Source organism: Chlorocebus sabaeus, chromosome 16, assembly GCF_047675955.1.
Source record: "Chlorocebus sabaeus isolate Y175 chromosome 16, mChlSab1.0.hap1, whole genome shotgun sequence".
Classification (NCBI taxonomy): domain Eukaryota; kingdom Metazoa; phylum Chordata; class Mammalia; order Primates; family Cercopithecidae; genus Chlorocebus; species Chlorocebus sabaeus.
The window spans coordinates 27449707-27465237 of record NC_132919.1 but is presented as its reverse complement, the minus strand read 5'-3'; positions in this window follow the sequence as shown (position 1 = coordinate 27465237).

The following is a 15531-nucleotide window of genomic DNA, read 5'->3' as shown; positions in this document are numbered from 1 at the left end:
AAAAAAAAAAAAAAAAATTGCAAAAAAAAATATCTCATAATGTTTTAAGAAAGTTTATTAATTTGTGTTAGGATGCTTTCAAAAGTGTCCTGGGCCACATACTACCTACAGGCTGCCAGTTGGACACACTTGCTCTTAGACATGTAAGTCTGATGCTAAGGATGGCACATTGCCCCAAGGATGTTTCTGATGCCTTGATTAACTCATGATGTCTGGACGGATGTCTGGCAGGGGACAGAGCTGCTTTTGGTATCATAGCATGCTCTGGCCACCTGGTGGCTGTGCAAGGGCTTAAAGCACTAGCTGTCTATGGTTGGTGATTCTTCTTTCCTTTCCCTTCTCTTCTTCGTTTCCTCTCCAGAATTAGGGTCTTCGGGAAGCACTCATTTAGTCATTTTTTCAATCATCCACTCTTAGGCTGGCTTAGGCCCTCACGGTGTGTCCTCATTGCATCCTGTGCTTTTCCAATTACACAAGGTCACATTGATCATGCTGCAGAAATTGCTTTAGGGACTAGAAGTACTGGTTTCCAAGGGTTCGGGGGAACTGAGGTACTTGGGGCTCAGATAAAGGACAAGACTTTTCATAGTATATTTTTCTGTAATCTTTAAATTTTGAACATTGAGAACATATTTTCTATTAAAACAAAATGATTTAAAAAAATAAAACATTGTTTACCTATCTAATTCTTCCACTAGGCTCCATGCTGTAAAAGGGCAGGGGCTTCATCTGTCTAGTTCACTGGGTTTTTTTGTTTGTTCGTTTCTCTTTTTTTGTTATTGAGACAGGGTCTCACTCTGTTGCCCAGGCTAGAGTGCAGTGGCACAATCATGGCTCACTGCAACCTCCACCTCCCAGGCTCAAGCAATCCTCCCACCTCAGCCTCCCAGGTAGCTGAGATGATAGGTGTGTGCCATCATGCCCAGCTAATTTTTGTATTTGTTTGTAGAGACAGGGTTTTGCCGTGTTGCCCAGGCAGGTCTCAAACTCCTGGACTCAAGGGATTCACTGGCCTCAGCCTCCCAAAGTACTGGGATTATAAGTGTGAGACACTGCACCCTGCCTGATTCATTGTTACGGTTTTGGCTCTAAGCATAACTTCTAGCTCAATAAGTATATTTTGAATGAATGAATGAATGAATGAATGAATGGGTTTTGTGATTTTGGTGGCATAGTCCTTATTGTTAGGAGCACCCAGCTGAGTTTGTCCTTCTCACCCCAGCCACAACTGGCCTGCTTGTGCTTCACACACTCTCAGCATTGTAATATGGGGGCTTTCCATCCTACTGAATTGCTAGTACATGGAGACCAACTTAGCTAATTTTTAATTTTTGCGGAGAAGCGGGGCTTTTATTTTTGATTGAAAAGCCCAAATGCACATGCACAGAACTATAGTGGGGATCAGGTGGGAATCAGGGTTATTGTGCAAACAATTTACAAATATCCATCAAACATTCCTGGAGTCCTAAGTCCTCGTCTGGCTTCAACCCACTTTTCTCAATCACCTTAAGTCCCGAAAGATTGAGGATTCTCAGCTGTCCAGTACTGACCACCAAGCCTTCCAAATATCAACTCAATACAGTTTTTGACAGAGTTCTAGAGGATTCCCCCTCTGACATTGTCTGGCACTGCTGCTTCCCTTGCTGCAGCCCCCAGCTCCAACTCGTTCCAGGAAAGTTAAAGCAGAGCCACTCAAGGAGTGGGAATGAAGGGAGCAACCAGCTTGGAATCCCTTCTCCCAGGCTGGGTTTGGGTCTCTCCTGCTCATCGTTATTAATGATAACTACAGCTTACTGAGCATTGACTGCAAAACCAGACAGTGCCTTTGTAATCCTTACCACAATGCCGTGAAGTAGATAATAATAATAATAATAATACCCATTTTATAGATGAGCTAACTGAGGTTCTGAGAGGCCAGGGAAGTTCTGGGCCAGGGAACCTAGCAGGGACTTCAGTACATGTCTATCTGACTGCAAAGCCCATCTTCTTTCTTCCTGGCACGAAGTAGGATGCTAATATCTACCTTAACCACTGCTATCAGAGGAAGGGAAATAAAGGGGTTTAGGGCAATGCTAGGTACTCAGAACTCATCACCACATGGTAATTGCATTACTGATTGTGCCAAGTCAGATACCATCTTTTGCCAGATTCTCATAGAGACAAGTGGGAGCAAGCAGCACAGATTTTAGGGGAAAAAAAAAAAAAAAAAAAAAAAAAAACAGATAAAAAATGTTTCCTTTGAATTTGGAAAATTCACTCCATTTTTCTTGTTTTCTGATATTTTTCTTTATTAAATTTTAGCAGCATATTTTGTCAGTCTAGTTTTCTAAAGGTCATGGATCTATTGGGGACACAGATTGCACACTGTGTTCTCAGCCTACACACTCATTGCACAACTGAGTGAGAAAACTGGCTGTCCAGAGGGGTGCGCTGTTAGATTTAGGGGTGATATCTGACATTAAGAGGACTGTGACAGCTCCCCAAATGCAACCTGGGCAGTTCGAACCTTGGGCTTCTCGACACCAGGGCTACATGCCAAGCATTGTAGATGCTCAATGGAATTTTGTGAATGGCTTGGACTCCCTGGCCTTGCTTCTAGGCCAGGGGAGAGGGAGTGAGGTCATGGGGCCAGGGAAGCCCTTGGACTCAGCACTTTGTGGTAAGTGCACAATGGAGTTGGCCAGGCGGCTCAGCAGCACTTTTGTTGTGTGGGAATAAGCAGGATGGGTACAAAGCAAAGGGCCCCGTCAGCGTTCAGCATGCACCCACCTCCCCGATGAGGGGCTGCTGCTGCAGGATCTTGTTTTTTTGAGCTGTGCCTTTCTACCTCTTTAAACAGGCAGGGGAGCCAGGGCCTGGCTGGGCCTGAAAAGCCAGTAGGGCAGGCACTGGGGGAGAACTTGCCTCCATTTCTTTCTGAACCCTTTCTGAGGTCATCCATTCCTCTGCTTCCAGGCATAAAAGGATGCCAACCTGCTAGGAGAGCTGTTGTCCTAAGGACCCAGCCTCCACAGCCTGCTTGCTCTGTGTGTAAATGACTCAGAGCATCTCAATTCAACTCAGTCTAAGCTAACTTCTCAATACTGCAGCTTTAGTCACTTCCTCTCAACTAGAACCCCTAGAAACAACTAGAGAAGTAGATACAAGGATGGGACTTGTCCTATTGTGTGACACTCAGCCCACTCTCTCCACTGTAGCTAAGCAGTCCAACTCTGTCTCATTCAGGGTTGCTAGATTGAGCAAGTAAAAATATAGGATACTAAGTTAAATGTGAATTTCAGGTAAATAACAGCTTTTTTTTAGTATCAGTAGATCGCAAACATTTTTTCTACTAAAAATTATTTGTTGTTTATCTGAAACTCAACTTTAATTGGGTATCCTGCTTTTTATCCGTCAAACCTAGTCTTATCTTGCTTTTGTCTGGAGCACCCCATGATCCCCCTCTGCCAATCTGCTTCTCTTTTGTCCTTTGGAGAAGACAGTGTAAAGAGTCACCACCTGCAGGAAATCTTCCCTGGCTTACCCAGGCTGACCAGCCAACCACAGCATCCTATAACAAAGAGGAGAAAGGAAGAAAACCAGTATGTTTTTAAGTCCTTTTCCAAATGTTATCTAGTTTAGTCCTCCCAAATAACCCTGGGAGATATGCCTAACTAGCTCCATTTTCCAATGCAGAAAACAGACTCAGAGAACTTATGTTATAAACCTGAGGCCACAAAGCTAGGAAGTGGCAGAGCCACATTACAAACTCAATTCTCTTTGTTTCAAAAATCTGTTTTTTTTTTTTATCATGTTGCTTATAGGCATCCCTCTTCCTCTTGACTTGTGTGAACAACAGAGTAGCCAGAAAAGCAACTTTATTCTCATCTCCTCAGCCCTTTTATTTATTTATTTTTCTGGTGGAGCTCGTTTATCTTCTTTGCCTTGGATGTATATTTGGATGGACTCATGGCTTTTCTGGATACTTATTGGTAATAAAAAGTTAGATGGTTACTTCTTCTTCTTCTTCTTTTTATTATTATTATTATTATTATTTGAGACGGTCTTGCTCTGTCACCCAGGCTGGAGTGCAATGGTGTGATCTAAGCTCACTGCAATCTCCTCCTCCTGGGTTCAAGCGATTCTCTTGCCTCAGTCTCCCAAGTAGCTGGGACTATGGGCATCCACCACTATGCCTGGCTAATTTTTGTATTTTTAGTAGAGATAGGTTTCACCATGTTGGCCAGGCTGGTTTCAAACTCCTGACCTCAGGTGATCCACCCACCTTGGCCTCCCAGAGTGCTGGGATTACTGGCGTGAGCCACCGCACCCGGCCTATTTTATTTTTTTGAGACCGAGCCTCACTCTATCACCCAGGCTGGAGTGCAGTGCTGTGATCTTGGCTCACTGCAACCTCCACCTCCCGGGTTCAAGTGATTCTTGTGCCTCAACCTCCCAATTAGCTGGGATTACAGGCACCCACCACCATGCCTGGCTAATTTTTGTATTTCTTGGTAGAGATGGGGTTTCGCCATGCTGGCCAGGTTGGTCTCAAATTCCTGGCCTCAGGTGATCCACCTGCCTGGGCCTCCCAGAGTGCTGGGAGTATAGGCATGAGCCACCTCGACTGGGCCTAGATGATTACTTTAAATCACAAAAAAAGACAATCTTAATGTTAAATGCGAATGTTCAGTGTATGATGGTAGCAACCAAAACTTCAATCTCCATTCAAAAGTAAGTCGTCTGTTTGTAATCCCAGACAGGACATGCTTTAGGCAGAAACCCTGGACCCACGCAAAGTGAACCTTTTTTCTTTCTCCCACTGTTTCACTGGTTTCTGACCCTTCCAGGAGCAGAAGGAACAAGAGAGGAAGAGGGCAGAAAATGCCCTCTTGACTGGTCGTGCCCTTACTTGACTGGTCGTGTGGTTAGATGGCTTCACACTCTCTGTATCTGGCAACTCTTCACAGCTGTCAGTCTTGTAGGCACTTAAGGGTTCTTGGGAGAGCCCCCCACTTGCAATAACTTTGATCTAGGTCTATGCATCTCCACTCTGGCTACCTGTTCCTTCTACGGCTCCTAGGCACCTGGTAGTCACCTACAGTGTCATTCTGCTAAGGACACATCAGTCCTCCAGGTCTAAGTCACTACAGCCCCATTCCAGCTCCCTCTCAGGCATGACCTCCCTCTTATCCATGGGAAGCACTCACACATGCTTTGCCATGGCCAGTTCTGGCATGTGGGCTTGTTCTTACTCAATCAGCCTCCTTTGCTTGGCCTCATCCCTCAGCAGTTGCCCAGCCTAACTTCTGACCTTTAGATTCTAAACTGCAGGCGATACATCTTAAGCTTTCAGAGTGGGCCCCTCGTAGTCTTCTCCTTTGCCTTGCAGTGAAGCTTCTTCACCCCTTCCCCTGAAGGGCAGTGGGATTCACAACACAGCTGCCTCCCAAAATTTTCTTTCTGCCTCTGTCTCCAATTTCTCCAGCTCTTTTATATTCTTGGTATAAGAAGAAAGGGTAGGCTACGCATTATGGCTCATGCCTGTAATCACAGCACTTTGGGAGGCCAAGGCGGGTCAATCTCTTGAGGTCAGGAGTTGGAGACCTGCCTGGCCAACATGGTGAAACGCTGTTTCTACTAAAAATACGAAAATTAGCCAGGGTGTGGTGGCACGTACCTGTAATCCTAGCTACTGGGGAGGCTGAGGCAGGAGAATGACTTGAATCTGGGAGCGGAGGTTTCAGTGAGATGAGATCGCGCCACTGCATTCCAGCCTGGGTGACAGAGTGGACTGTGTATCAAAAAAAAAAAAAAAAGAAAAAGAAAAAAAGAAATTTCTGCATAATGGTCTGTTGCACAACTCACTACTTTGGTTTTTAATATCTACCACTTTGGCGACTCAGCCGATTTTTGTTTTTTGTTTTTTTTTAGAGACAGGACCTTGCTATCTCGCCCAGGCTGAAGTGCAGTGGTGTGATCATGGCTCATTGCAGCCTTGAACTCTTGGGCTCAAGCAATCCTCTCACCTCAATCTCCTAAGTAGCTAAGAATACAGGTGTGCACCACTATGCCTGAGTAATTAAAAAAAAATGTTTGTGAGACAGGATCTCACTATGATGCCCAGGCTGGTCTTGAACTCCTGGTTTCAAGTGATCCTCAAGCCTTGGCTTCCCAAAGTACAGGTGTGAGCCACCATGCCCAGCCTGAAATTTCCACAGTAACATCCTGCTCCTTGTGTATGTTCCTTCACACTGTCTTCAAGCTGCTTAACGCCTAGACTCCCTTTGCTCCCAGCAGGTGACATTATAACCTATTTTATCAGGCATGGATTTCCTCAACTTTCTGCCCCTGGAAGCTGCAATACCTGCAGGAGTATCTATTACCACACCCACCTCACCTCTTTAACTCCAGCCCCAGATGATCAGCACTTCCTGTCCTGAATTATATACCCTCTTACCATCTCAGGAACTTCATTTAATCAATAGCCCCCTTTTATCTAGTATTTTAAAAAGCAACTCCTATAGTTTGTTAGAAAATTATGTATAACCTAAGAGGTCATATTTTCTTGCGTAATAAATATTTGGTGCATCAAAGGTATATAATATATGTGTGTGTGTGTGTGTATATATATGTTTTATTTTTTTATTTTTATTTTTTTATTTTTTGATTTCTGAGAAGGAGTTTTGCTCTTTTTGCCCAGGCTGGAGTGCAATGGCAGGATCTCAGTTCACTGGAACCTCTGCCTCCTGGGTTCAAGCAATTCTCCTGCCTCAGCCTCCCTAGTAGCTGGGATTACAGGCGTCCACCACCATGCCCAGCTAATTTTTGTATTTTTAGTAGGGACAGGGTTTCACCATGTTGGCCAGACTAGTCTCAAACTCCTGACCTTAAGTGATCTTCCACCAGCCTCAGCCTCCCAAAGTGTTGGGATTACAGGTGTGAGCCACCGCACCTGGCCTACATATTTTTTTAAAACCCAGCAGCTACTCTGCCCAGAGGTTTCCATTTTCAACTTTTAGTTTTTTTTTCTGGTATTCATCGATTTTGACGTCATATATTATAGGTTTTGGCAGATAAGATTTTATCCCTCTGGCCAGGCATGGTGGCTTATGCTTATAATCCCAGCACTTTGGGAGGCTAAGGTGGGAGAATCGCTTGAGCCCTGGAGTTTGAAACCATCCTGGGCAACATAGTGAGACCCCATCTCTACAAATAAAAAAAAAATTAGCTGGGCATGCTGTTTCATTCCTATAGTTCCAGCTACTCAGGAGGCTGAGGCAGGAGGATTGCTTGAGCCCAGGAGGCAGAGGTTGCAGTGAGCTGAGATGGCACTACTGCACTCCAGCCTGGGTGACAGAGTGAGACTCTGTTTCAAAACAAAGAAAAAGAAAAAGAACAAAAAAAAGGGCCAGGCACGGTGGCTCACACCTGTAATCCCAGCACTTTGGGAGGCCAAGGTGGGCAGATCACCTGAGGTTGGGAGTTCGAAACCAGCCTGACCAACATAGAGAAACCCCATCTCTAGTAAAAATACAAAAAAATTAGCTGAATGTGATGGCACATGCCTGTAATCCCAGCTACTCGGGAAACTGAGACAGGAGAATCACTTGAACCCAGGAGGCGGAGGTTGCGGTGAGCCAAGATCACGCCATTGCACTCCAGCCTGGGCAACAAGAGCGAAACTCAGTCTCAAAAAAAAAAAAAAAAAAAAAAAGATTTTATCCTTCTTATGGCCCTCTCCCCCTCCACACCGTCCTATGGATGTATTATACATTTTACTTAAATCCATGTTCAGCATTTCCATGTCTATGAATTTGTAAATATTGTTCACTGCTGACCAAGTAAAATTTGATAACATTTCCTTTCTTGAACCATGTTTTGCTTTTTCTGGAGTTAAGAAAATGCCTAATGTTTTTCATAGGTTCAGTTTCCCAGCATCTTCGTTAAATACTTCTAACACAGGGTGGGGAACATCACACACCGGGGTCTGTCATGGGGTGGGGGGAGAGGGGAGGGATAGCATTAGGAGATACACCTAATGTAAATGACGAGTTAATGGGTGCAGCACACCAACATGGAACATGTATACATATGTAACAAACCTCCACGTTGTGCACATGTACCCTAGAACTTAAAGTATAATAATAAAAGAAAAGTAAAAAAAATACTTCTAATAGGATAGTCTACATTTGAACCTGTTAGATCATGTCTCAGCTCCATTTTCCCTCTTGGAGACCTCTTTTCTGGAAGCCTCCCACCTCAGCCTCCCAAGTAGTTGGGACTACAGATGCATGCCACCATGCCCAGCTAATTTTTGAATTTTTTGTGGAGATGGCGATTTGCCATGCTGCTCAGGCTGGCCTCAAACTCCTGGGCTCAAGTGATCCGCTCACCTTGGCTTCCCAAAGTGCTGGGATTACAGGTGTAAGCCACCACGCCCAGCCTGGAAGCCTCTGTTCCATTCCAGTCTGGGGAAGTTTCTCCCTATGCTACTCCCTATGCATAGCTACTACCCAGAGACTTCTCTTGACTGATGTCCTGGGCATCCCCTTTGCTTGCCTTCAGGGTTGAACCCTATATCTTCCTCTTTCATAGTTTATCCTCTTGTTTTGGTAAAGCACATTCTCTAATAGTGTCCTGAGACATGGTACATGGAGATAATTTTTTTGAGATCAGAATGTCTAAATGTATATTTTCGTACAGTAGCATTTGATTGAAGGTTTGGTTGGAGGTAGAGTACAGTACCAGTACTCTACAAATTGTGAAAAGACTTCCCCTTTGTCTCCTATGTGCAATGTTGCTATTGGGAAGTATGATGCCATTTTGTTGTTGTTGTTGTTGCCCAGGCTGGAGTGCAATGGCGTGACCTTGGCTCACTGCAACCTCTGCCTCCCAAGTTCAAGCGATTCTCCTGCCTCAGCCTCCCGAGTAGCTGGAATTACAGGGATGCACCACCATACCCGGCTAATTTCGTATTTTTAGTAGAGACGGAGTTTCTCCATTTTGGTCAAGCTGGTCTCGAACTCCCAACCTCAGGTGATTCCCCTGCCTCAACCTCCCAAAGAGCTGGGATTACAGGAATGAGCTACCGTGCAGGCCAATATGATGCCATTTTGATTGCTGATTCTTTGTATAAGATTTTCTTTTTTCTTTCTAAAAGCTTTTGGATTTTTTTTTTTCTAATCCCTAAAGATCTGAATTTCCTGAGGCTATGCTTTGGTGAAAATCTTACTTTCTTTATTTTTCCGGGCATTTAGTAGACTTTTCCAACCTTAGGAAATCTGTGTTCTTCAATTCTTGGAAAAATTCCTGTAATTTTTTTAAAAATCATTTTCTCCCTTGTATTTATTGTTTTTTCTGCAACTTCTATTGGTTGGATGTTGGACCTCCTGAATTGATATTCTAGTTTTCTTACATGTCTCTTCTATTTTATGTTTCTTTGTCTTTTTTGTGACTTTTTTTTTTTAGACAGAGTCTTGCTCTGTTGCCCAGGGTGGAGTGCAGTGGCACAATCTGGCTCACTGCCACCTCGACTTCCAGGCTCAAGCAATCCTCCTACCTCAGCTTCCTGAGTAGCTGGACCCACAGGTGCATGCCACAGTGCCTGGCTAATTTTTGTTTTTTTGGTAGAGATTGGGGTCTTGCCATGTTGCCCAAACTGGTCTTGAACTCCTGGGCTCAAGGAATCCTCCTGCCTGGGCCTCCCAAAGTGCTGGGATCACAGGCATGAGCCACTACACTCAGCCTTTTTTCCTGACTTCTAAGCGATTTCCTTGATTTAACTTTTAACTCCTATTAATTTCCTACTGCGGCTAAAACAAGTTGCCCCATAAAAAGGGAACACATATGCACTGTTGGTGGAATGTAAATTAGTATAATCTCTATAGAAAACAGTATGGAGATTTCCTTTTTCTTTTTTTTTTTTCTTTTTCTTTTTTTTGAGACGGAGTCTCGTTCTGTCGCCCAGGCTGGAGTGCAGTGGCCGGATCTCAGCTCACTGCAAACTCCAACCTTCCAGGTTCACGCCATTCTCCTGCCTCAGCCTCCCGAGTAGTTGGGACTACAGGCGCCCGCCACCATGCCCGGCTAATTTTTTGTATTTTTAGTAGAGATGGGGTTTCACCGTGTTAGCCAGGATGGTCTCGGTCTCCTGACCTCGTGATCCACCCGCCTCGGCCTCCCAAAGTGCTGGGATTACAGGCGTGAGCCACCGCGCCCGGCTGGAGATTTCCTTTTTCTTTTCTTTTCTTTTTCTTTTTTTTTTGAGACAGGAGTCTCACTCTGTCACCCACGCTGGAGTGTAGTGGCGCTATCTTGGCTCACTGCAATCCCCACCTCCCTGGTTCAAGCAATTCTCCTGCCTCAGCCTCCCGAGTAGCTGGGATTACGGGCACACGCCACCTCACCCAGCTAATTGTTTTGTATTTTTAGTAGAGACAGGGTTTCACCATGTTGGCCACACTGGTCTCGATCTCCTGACTTCAAGTAGTCCTCCTGCCTCAGCCTCCCAAAGTGCTGGGATTACAGGCATGAGCCACCACACCCAGCCATGGAATACTGCTCAGTCATAAAAAAGAACAAAATAATGTATTTTGCAGCAACTTGGATGGAGCGGGAGGACATTATTCTAAGTCAAGTATCTCAGGAACGGAAAACCAAATACTGTATATTCTTGCTTAGAAGTGGGAGCTAAGCTGTGGATATGCAAAGGTATGCAGAGTGATATCATGGACTATGGACACTCAGGAGGGGGAGAGTGGAAGGGAGGCGAGTGATAAAAAACTACATATTGGGTACAATGTACACTACTCGAGTGATGTGTGCACTCAAATCCTAGACTTCACCACTCTACAATTAATCCATGTAGCCAAAAATCACTTGTACCTTAAAAGCTATTCAAATTAAAAACATTTTTTTTAATTAAAAAAATGGCTGGACATGGTGGCTCACACCTGTAATCGCTACACTTTCGGAGGCTGAGGTGGGAGGACTGCTTGAGCTCAGGAGGTCGAGACCATCCTGGGTAACGCAGCAAGACCTGTCTCTACTTTAAAAAATAAAAATAAAAATAAAAAAAGCCAGTTGTGGTGGCTCGCACCTGTAATCCCAGCTATTTGAGAGACTGAGATGAGAGGACTGCTTGAGCCTGGGACGTCAAGATTGCAGTAGGCTGAGATTACGCCATTGCGCTCCAGCCCGGGCGATAGAGCAAGCCTTAACTCAAAAAAAAAAAAAGCAAAAACATAAAAAAAAATTAGCCGGCCGGGTGCGGTGGCTCAAGCCTGTAATCCCAGCACTTTGGGAGGCCGAGACGGGCGGATCATGAGGTCAGGAGGTCGAGACCATCCTGGCTAACACGGTGAAACCCCGTCTCTACTAAAAATACAAAAAGCTAGCCGGGCGAGGTGGCGGGCGCCTGTAGTCCCAGCTACTGGGGAGGCTGAGGCAGGAGAATGGCGTAAATCCGGGAGGCGGAGCTTGCAGTGAGCTGAGATCCGGCCACTGCACTCCAGCCAGGGGGACAGAGCGAGACTCCGTCTCAAAAAAAAAAAAAAAAAAAAAAAATTAGCCAAGTGTGGTGGTGCGTGCCTATGGTCCCAGCTATTCAGAAGTCTGAGGTGGGAGAATTGCTTGAGCCTGGGAGGTCGAGGCTGCAGTGAGCCGAGATTACACCATTGCACTCCAGCCTGGGCAACATAGTGAGACCCTGTCTCAAAAAAAATCAAAAGCAATTGAAAAGCAAATTACCACAAATTTGTGTTGGCTTAAAACAACACAAATTGGCTAGGCACAGTGGCTCATGCCTGTAATCCCAGCACTTTGGGAGGCCGAGGTGGGTGGATCATTTGAGGTGAGGAGTTCAAGACCACCCTGGCCAACATTGTGAAATCCTGCCTCTACTAAAAATATAAAAATTAGCCGGGTGTGGTGGCGGAAGCCTGTAGTCCCAGCTACTTGGGAGGTTGAGGCAGGAGAATCATGCGAACCCAGGAGGCGGAGGTTGCAGTGAGCCAAGATTGTGCCACTGTGCTCTAACCTGGGCAACAGAGCGAGACTCTGTCTCAAACAAACCAAGAAACACAAGAAACCCCACAAATTTATTATCTTACAATTCTGGAAGTAGGACTGCATTTTTTCCTGGAGGTTCTAGGGGAGACTCTATTTCTTTGCCTTTATCTGGTTTTAGAAGCAGCCTGCATTCCTTGGCTCATGGCCTTTTCCTCCACCTCCAAAGCCAGCAGCACAACATCTTCAAATTTCAATCTCTTTGACTCTGACCTTTCTCCCTGCCTCCCTCATAAGGATCTTTGTGATTACATATCCAGATAATTTTGGACAATCTTGCTATCTCAAGTTTCTTAATCACATCGGGAAAGTCTTTTTGCCATATAAGAACACATATTTACAAATTCTAGGGATTAGGATATGAACATCTCTAAAGGGCCATAATTCTCTCTGCCACAAACTCTTTTGCCAATCTGTTATTTTATTGTATTGTATTTGTCTATTTATTTATTTATTTATATATTTATTTTCCGAGACAGAGTCTCACTCATTTACCCAGACTGGAGTGCAGTGGCGCGATCTCGGCTCACTGCAAGCTCCGCCTCCCGGGTTCATGCCATTTTCCTGCCTCAGCCTCCCGAGTAGCTGGGACTGCAGGTGCCCGCCACCACGCCTGGCTACTTTTTTGTATTTTTAGTAGAGATGGGGTTTCACCTTGTTAGCCAGGATGGTCTCGATCTCCTGACCTCATGATCCACCCGTCTAGGCCTCCCAAAGTGCTGGGATTACAGGCGTGAGCCACTGCACCTGACCTATTTTATTTATTTTGAGACACAGGCTGGAGTGCAGTGGCACAATCTTGGTTCACTGCGGTCTTGAACTCCTGGGCTCAAGTGATCCTCCTGCCTCAGCCTCTCAAGTAGCTGGGACTATAGGAGCACATCACAATGGCTGGCTAATTGTTTTTATTTTTTTGTTGTTGTTCTCTTTTTTGAGATGGAGTCTCACTCTGTCGCCCAGGCTGGAGTGCAGTGGCGTGATCTTGGCTCACTGCAACCCCTGCCTCCCAAGTTCAAGGGATTCTCGTGCCTCAGCCTCCTGAGTAGCTGGAACCTCAGGTGTCGCCACCATGCCTGGCTAACTTTTGTATTTTTAGTAGAGCTGGGGTTTTACCATGTTGTCCAGGCTGGTCTTGAACTTTTGACCTCAAGTGATCTGCCCTCCTTGGCCTCCCAAAGTGCTGGGATTACCGGCATGAGCCACTGTGCCCGGCCTGTTTTTATGTTGTAAAAGTGTGTTGCCCAGGCTTGTCTTGAACTCCTGGCCTCAAGTGATCCTCCCGCCTCAGTCTCCCAAAATGCTGGGATTACAGACAGGATCCATCGCACCTGGTCTGGTCAGGTATATTTATATCTCTCAATTAAGATTTGACTATTGTTTTCCTCATGATTAGAGTAGGGTAATATGTTTTTGGAAGATCGTAGAGAGAAAGAGCCATTCTCATCACATCACGCCATGTCAAGGATACGTACTATCAAGTGACTTATCTGGGCCGGGCGCGGTGGGTCAAGCCTGTAATCCCAGCACTTTGGGAGGCCGAGACGGGCGGATCACGAGGTCAGGAGATCGAGACCATCCTGGCTAACACAGTGAAACCCCGTCTCTACTAAAAAATACAAAAAAAAAAAAAACACTAGCCGGGCGTGGTGGCGGGCGCCTGTAGTCCCAGCTACTCGGGAGGCGGAGACAGGAGAATGGCGTGAACCCGGGAGGCGGAGCTTGCAGTGAGCTGAGATCCAGCCACTGCACTCCAGCCTGGGCAAGAGAGCCAGACTCTGCCTCAAAAAAAAAAAAAAAAAAAGGTGACTTATCTGACTTTTGCTGGTGTGAGGTAGTTTGTGAGGTTTCTCCAGTTAAAAAGTTACTTTATTGCCGGGCACGGTGGCTCACACCTGTAATCCCAGCACTTTGGGAGGCAGAGGTGTGCAGATCATGAGGTCAGGAGATCAAGACCATCCTGGCTAAAATGGTGAAACCCCGTTTCTATTAAAAATACAAAAAAAAAAAAATTAGCTGGGCGTGGTGGCGGGCACCTGTAGTCCCAGCTACTTGGGAGGCTGAGGCAAGAGAATGGCATGAACCCGGGAGGCGGAGCTTACAGTGAGCGGAGATCACACCACTGAACTCCAGCCTGGGTCACAGAGTGAGACTCTGTCTCAAAAATAAATAAATAAATAAAAAGTTACTTTATTTTCTTCCTTTTTATACTGCCTTCTTTGGAAGAAAGTCACCATGCAGTCTCCACTTAGGGAATGGTGAGTTACAGCCCCTCTTTAAAGACTCTCATTTGCTTTTTGTCTTAAAGATCTAAGAAGTTATATCTACTAGTTTGAATTTCTGTTTTTTGGTCTCCACGTTCTATTCCTGTAATTTAAAACTTTCCTCTACTGATCCTTTTCTTCAGCCTGTAAACATGCTTAAATCTCTTTTATCTTAAAACAAAACACAAGCCTATAATCCCAGCACTTTGGGAGGCCGAGACGGGCGGATCACGACGTCAGGAGATCGAGACCATCCTGGCGAACACGGTGAAACCCCGTCTCTACTAAAAAAATACAAAAAACCAGCCGGGCGAGGTGGCGGGCGCCTGTAGTCCCAGCTACTCGGGAGGCTGAGGCAGGAGAATGGCGTGAACCCGGGAGGCAGAGCTTGCAGTGAGCCCAGATCGCGCCACCGCACTCCAGCCTGGGCGACAGAGCGAGACTCCGTCTCAAAAAAAAAAAAAAAGAAAAAAAAAGAAAAGTATTTAGTTAACAGAAAATACACAGTAAGGTAAGCCTCAGGCTTGTTGATCCAGTGCTGTTTCCATGACTTGGGTTTTTTCCATCTCCGTTCTACTGACTTCATTGTTGACTTCATCCTAAGGCTGATTGCTTTCATCATTGTTGGGTGTTTTCCAGTAGCAATTGGGGCTGTATTCTTCATTGTTCACATCCATGGTGGGGGAGCAGAGGGGAAGTTTCCTGAGGCTTTCTATTTTTTTTTCCCTTGGACAAGGTCTGGCCATGCCACCCAAGCTGGAGTGCAGTGGTGTGATCACAGCTCACTGTAGCTTCGACCTCCTGGACTCAAGCAGATCCTCCTACCTCAGCTTCCCAAGCAGCTGAGACCACAGGAGTGTGCTGCCATGCCTAGCTAATGTTTTATATTTTTGTAGAGACCAGGTTTCACTGTGTTGCCCAGGTTGGTCATGAACTCCTGGTCTCAAGTGATCCGCCCACCTCAGCCTCCCAAAGCATTGGAATTATAGGACTGAGCCACGGCTCCCAGCTCCCGTGTGTTTTGAAAGAGCAAGGAAGGGCCGGGTATGGTGGCTCACGCCTGTAATCCCAGCACTTTGGGAGGCTGAGGCAGGTGGATCACTTCAGTTCTGGAGTTTGAGACCAGTCTGGCCAACATGGTGAAACCCCGTCTCTACTAAAAATACAAAAATTAGCTGGGCGTGGTGGCACGTGGCTGTAATCCCAGGTACTCAGGAGACTG